The following is a 6288-nucleotide window of genomic DNA, read 5'->3' on the forward strand; positions in this document are numbered from 1 at the left end:
CATGGTGCCCGCAATGGTGCCCGCTTCCTTGGCGGGAGGGGATGAAAGGGTTTCGTTTTCTTTTTTTTATTATTATTATTAGAATGTTTGATTTTGTTTTGTTATTTGTAAATATTTCACATTTCAAATCGGCAAAATGGGGACCTTCCGATGTTAGGTGGGTGGTCATAATGTTATGGCTGATCGATGAATACCATCGATTGTAGATTCTATAACTCTCCTACAGAATAAATAATACACACCGATTATTTCCACCAAGAAATGGAGCCGAATACATTTTACACCAAATTTATAAAGATATATTATTTATTTGCAAAATTTTGTAACCGAAACAAAGAAAGACACATTCAAAATTTTCTGTCTTATTTAAAGTATTTAGCAAAAAACAAAACAAAACAAACCCCCCCAGTGGTGATTAAATACCACCAAAAGAAAGATCTATTTTTGCGAGAAAAATGTCCTATGTGTACAGTGTTGTATGACCGCGTAATTGTCATTCAAAGTGCGACAGCGATGAAAGCTGAAAATTGGCCTGGGCAGGAAGGGGGTAAAGGTGTCTACTGTGTATTGAAGGGGTTAATGAAGTTCTACTTTAAGGTCAATTCAGATGGAGTGTCAGCTCTCTGTCTGTATCATGTGATCAGAAAAGTATCAAGCACCCCAGGTGGGACTCGAACCCACAATCCCTGGCTTAGGAGGCCAGTGCCTTATCCATTAGGCCACCGGGGCTTTGCCTTTTCTAATTTGTTCATTTTTTCTAATTTTTGTGTCTTTATTTGTTTTTGTTTTTTTTTTGTCTTTGTTTTTGTTTTATGTGTTTTTTTGTTGTCTTTGTTTTTTTGTTTTTTGTCTATTTTGTTTTTTGTCTTTTGTTTTTTGTTTTAAATGTACAGTATTTATTTATTGTACATTTTTTTTTATTGTAAAAAAATCAATAGAAGGAAGTGATTCTAAGGCCTTGATAATCAGAGATCGGTCACTGTTATCTTCTGGTTTCCCATAGGTGGGGCCTTTTTCGGACCCCTAAACCTTACGATGATTCTGAGGAAGGTGAAAACCCCCCTCCTTGGTCAGATTGTCTCCAAAGGTGGGGGATTCCTTTCTGACCCTCGAAGGCGATCGGATTGTCCCTAAATCATCAGTCTAGGGTGCCCCGTTCATCTCCCTGTACGATGTTCAGATATCTGACATGTGTGCGGGTGTGGGTGCACGGCCCCGGATGCAGACAGTGTGCATCCATGCTCCTACACCCGCACACATGTCAGATTGGGAGCAGCGTCTGTGTCTGTAAAGGGGGGTGTTTTTGAAATGGGGATACACAGGTGGTCCACTCCTCCTTCGTTTTTTTTATTCTGTTTTTTGTGTTTCTTTTTTTAATGTTTTTGTCTTTGTTTTTTATCTTTGTTCTGTTTTTGTTTTTTGTGGTTTTTTTGTGTTTTTTTGGCTTTGTTTTTTTGTTTTTTGTGTTTTTTTTTTTTGGGGGGGGGGTACCTAGTTGTGACAGGTACCCACTTCCACTTCCCCTGGGATAACCTAGGCATTCCATGTACCCCTGTGCAGGCAGTCCCATTGATGGCTAATGAGACGCAGGAGATGTATGGACACAGACGCTGATCCTAATCTGACATGTGTGCGGGTGTGGGTGCACAGCCCCGGATGCAGACAGTGTGCAGCCATGTACCTACACCCGCACACATGTCAGATTGGGAGCAACGTCTGGCTTAGCCACAATCCCTGGTTTAGGAGGCCGGTGCCTTATCCATTAGGCCACCGGGGCTTTGGGGTTTTTTTTGTTTTTTGTCTGTTTTTTTTATTTATTTTTGTCTTTGTTTTTGTTTTTTGTGTTTTTGTTTTTTTTGTTTTTTTGTTTTTTGTTTTGTTTTAAATGTACAGTATTTATTTTTGTACATTTTTTTGTTGTAAATAAATCTAAATGATTTAGATTTAGGAAATGATTCTAAGGCCTTGATAATCAGAGATCGGTCACGGTTATCCTCTGGCTCCCCATAGGTGGGGCCTTTTTTTGGACCCCTAAACCTTAAGATGATTCAGAGGAAGGCGAAAACCCCCCTCCTTGGTCAGATTGTCTCCAAAGGGGGGGGGGAATTCCTTCCTGACCCCCGAAGGCGATCGGATTGTCCCTGAATCATCAGTCTAGGGTGCCCCGTTCATCTCCCTGTACAATGCTCAGAATGTAGAGCCGGGACCCCAATATAAAAGGGGGGGTCCCCATCCAGAAATGTGAAGAAGTCGGAACATTTAATGTTCCCGCGTCAAGACAATACAATATAACATCCATTTTATTTATCATTTACAGACAAAATCACATAAAGTAGAACATTCTGCTGACAGCCATTGACTTCCCTTCCCTTCCTCTTTTGGTGTTTTTTATTTTTTTTGGGGGGGGAGCAGGTATCTAGTTGTGACAGGTACCCACTTCCACTTCCCCTGGGATAACCTAGGCGTTCCATGTACCCCTGTGCAGGCAGTCCCATTGATGGCTAATGAGACGCAGGAGATGTATGGACACAGACGCTGATCCTAATCTGACATGTGTGTGGGTGTGGGTGCACGGCCCCGGATGCAGACAGTGTGCATCCATGTACCTACACCCGCACACATGTCAGATTGGGAGAAACGTCTGGCTTAGCCACAATCCCTGGCTTAGGAGGCCAGTGCCTTATCCATTAGGACACCGGGGCTTTGTTTGTTTTTGTTTGTTTTTTCTAGTTTTTGTGGGTTTTTTGTTTTTTGTCTGTTTTTTATTTATTTTTGTCTTTGTTTTTTTTGTTTTTGTTTTTTGTGTTTTGTTTTTTTTGTTTTAAATGTACAGTATTTATTTATTTTTGTACATTTTTTTTATTGTAAATAAATCTAAATGATTTAGATTTAGGAAATGATTCTAAGGCCTTGATAATCAGAGATTGGTCACTGTTATCCTCTGGCTCCCCATAGGTGGGGCCTTTTTTCGGACCCCTAAACCTTACGATGATTCAGAGGGAGGCGAAAACCCCCCTCTTTGGTCAGATTGTCTCCAAAGTGGGGGAAAAAATTCCTTCCTGACCCCCGAAGGCGATCGGATTGTCCCTGAATCATCAGTCTAGGTGCCCCCTTCATCTCCCTGTATGATGCTCAGATATCTGACATGTGTGCGGGTGTAGGTGCACGGCCCTGGATGCAGACAGTGTGCATCCGTGTACCTACACCCGCACACATGTCAGATTGGGAGCAACGTCTGTGTCTGTGAAGGGTGGTGTTTTGAAATGGGGATGCACAGGCGTTCCATGCACCCCTGTGCAGGCAGTCCCATTGATGGCTAATGGGACGCAGCAGATGTATGAATGCAGACGCTGATCCTGATCTTACATGTGTGCGGGTGTGGGTGCACGCCCCGAATGCAGACAGTGTGCATCCATGTACCTACACCCGCACACATGTCAGATTGGGAGAAGCTTCTGTGTCTGTGAAGGGGGTGTTTTTGAAATGGGGATGCACAGGTGGTCCACTCCTCCCGGTGCAGGCAGTCCCATTGATGGCTAATGAGACGCAGCAGATGTATGGACACAGACGCTGATCCTGATCTGACATGTGTGCGGATGTGGGTGCACGCCCCCGAATGCAGACAGTGTGCATCCATGTACCTACACCTGCACACATGTCAGATTGGGAGAAGCGTCTGTGTCTGTGAAGGGGGTGTTTTCCCACAAAGGGACGCACAACTTCCCAGATGGTTGTTGGTTCTACTGCATTATACATGCCAAGGCCTTAGTGAACCAACGCTGCCTCTGTGGTGGTGGAGGGGCGGCCAGTAACTGCCGCCTCATGCTCTCTCTCATGTAGGAGAAGCCTTTGAAGTTCTTCCGGTCCTTTTTTTTTATTGGACGATCCTTGTCTACTCTGGTCATGAATTCTTCCATCTTCATTCTTCTATAGAATCGGTGTCTTATTCATCTGGAAAAAAGAAAAAGACATTGAGAGATTCTGATTGATACAGAAAATGGTAACAAAGCATGGTGACCCCCCTCCCCCCCCAACTCTGATGTGCTGCGGATTACCCCAAGAAGGTTCCTTCAAGCCCTGCTCCCTCTAGTGGTGAGAAGAAGTGTTGCACTTCATCAACACACCGTTGAACTTTATTCTAGACCAGGGATCTTCCAAACTACGGCCCTCCAGCTGTTGCGGAATTACACGTCCCATGAGGCATTGTAAAACTCTCAGACATGACCAGGCATGATGGGAATTGTAGTTCCTGAACAACTGGAGGGCCGTAGTTTGGAGACCACCCTGATCTAGACCATGTGTGTCAAACAGAAGGCTTGTGGGCCAAATCTGACCCATCAGTGATCACCGAGTAAATAAAGCAGGATGATTGGTATACTTACTGATCCCGATGCCAATGGCGAGGTGGCCTTTCCTTTCTCTAAGTCGGTCCAGTCGATCCCCTCGAAATATTTGTGGTGTCTGATGTCCCTTACAAGTTCTGTTCACTTTTCTTGGTCCTTACATAGGAGCTGTAGAGAAGAATGAAATATAATAAGAAACAATGCAAGAACAATAACAATATGTGGACAACAGAACCCACTATTTTAATATTTGATTCTGACAGCGACATATTTCAGCTTCTGCAGCTGTGGTCCTGATTGGATCGGGGCGTAGCATGGTACCTTATTTGTGTCATGTTAGCTCATTAAAGTTTTTAAAGGAGAAGTAAAAAAAAATAAATAAAGATATTTTGTAATTGTTATGAAAGTGATTGTAAAGCCTAAGTGGTTGTAAAGGCAGAAGGTGCAGAAGCCCCCCCCCTCCCTCGGCCCCCCTAATACTTATCTGAGCCCCATCTCTATCCAGCGATGTCCACGAGTGTCTCGGCCATCCGGGACTCTCCCTCCTGATTGGCTGAGACACAGCAGCGGCGCCATTGGCTCCCACTTCTATCAATCAAAGTGAATTAGCCAATCAGGAGAGAGAGGGGGATGGGCCCGAACTGCAGCTCAGTGTCTGAATGGACAATTAGAGCTGCGGCTCGGCTCGGATGCCCCCCATAGCAAGCTGGAACAGATTTGTATCCCTTAAAAGAAGGTAAAGTTCAGTGTATACTCACCCTTGTTAGGAGGTCCTGGAGGTTGCAGTCCATGGTAACTGGATAATAGGGTTCCATATTTACTAATGCCCACATGATGTTACGGGCGTTCTGCATGTGAGTACAGAAGGGATGCAGTCCAAAGACCATTCTGTATACCATCAATCCTAAGGCGAAATAGTCCACGGAAGTGAAGTACGGCACGTTGTTAATGACCTGTAGAAACAAAAGGGAGAGAAATAAGGATGAGAACATTCCTGAGCCAGGCAGAGGACAGAGGTGACTCCATGCTGATGTACACTATATTGTCAAAAGTATTGTGACGCCTGCCTATCCACACGCATAAACATTAATGGCATCCCAGTCTTAGTCCGTAGGGTTCAATATTGAGTTGGCTCCGCCCTTTGCAGTTATAACAGGTTCAACTCTTCTGGGAAGGCCGTCCACAAGGTTTAGGAGTGTGTCTATGGGAATGTTTGACCATTTTTCCAGAAGAGCATTTGTGAGGTCAGGCACTGATGTTGGACGAGAAGGAAGGCCTGGCTCGCAGTCTCCGCTTTAGTTCATCCCAAAGGTGTTCTATTGGGTTGAGGTCAGGACTGTGTGCAGGCCAGTCAAGTTCCTCCACCCCAAACCCACTTATCCATGTCTTTATGGACCTTGCTTTGTGCACTGGTGGGCAGTCAAGCTGGAACATGAAGGGGCCGTCCCCAAACTCCTCCCACAAAGTTGGAAGCATGAAATTGTCCAAAATGTCTTGGTATGCTGACGCCTTAAGAGTTCCCTTCACTGGAACTAAGGGGGTCAAGCCCATCCCCTTAAAAACAACCCCCCACCATAATCCCCCTCGACAAAGTAATTTGGACCAGTACACAAAGCAAGGTCCATAAAGACACGAATGATCAAATTTGGGGTGAAGGAACTTGATTGGACTGGTCCTGACCTCAACCTTTGGGATGAATTGGAGCAGAGACTGCGAGCCGGGCCTTCTCATCCAACATCAGTGCCTGACCTCACAAATGCTCTTCTGGAAGAACGATCAAACATTCCCATAGACACCCTCCTAAACCTTGTGGACGGCCTTCCCAGAAGAGTTGAAGCTGTTATAGCTGCAAAGGGCGGAGCCAACTCAATATTGAACCCTCCAGACTAAGACTGGGATGTCATTAAAGGTCATGTGCGTGTAAAGGCAGGCGTCACAATACTTT

The 6288-nt window shown here is 44.8% G+C and overlaps 1 non-coding gene across 1 annotated transcript; it reads right to left on the reverse strand.

The window, feature by feature from the left end:
• Nucleotides 1-656: 656 nt before the first annotated feature.
• TRNAR-CCU (transfer RNA arginine (anticodon CCU)) lies at nt 657-729 on the reverse strand. The gene has a single exon. It is a non-coding gene; the product is annotated as a tRNA-Arg (tRNA).
• Between the last annotated feature and the right edge of the window lie 5559 nt (nt 730-6288).

This window comes from Aquarana catesbeiana, linkage group LG09, assembly GCF_042186555.1.
Source record: "Aquarana catesbeiana isolate 2022-GZ linkage group LG09, ASM4218655v1, whole genome shotgun sequence".
In the NCBI taxonomy this organism is placed as follows: Eukaryota; Metazoa; Chordata; class Amphibia; order Anura; family Ranidae; genus Aquarana; species Aquarana catesbeiana.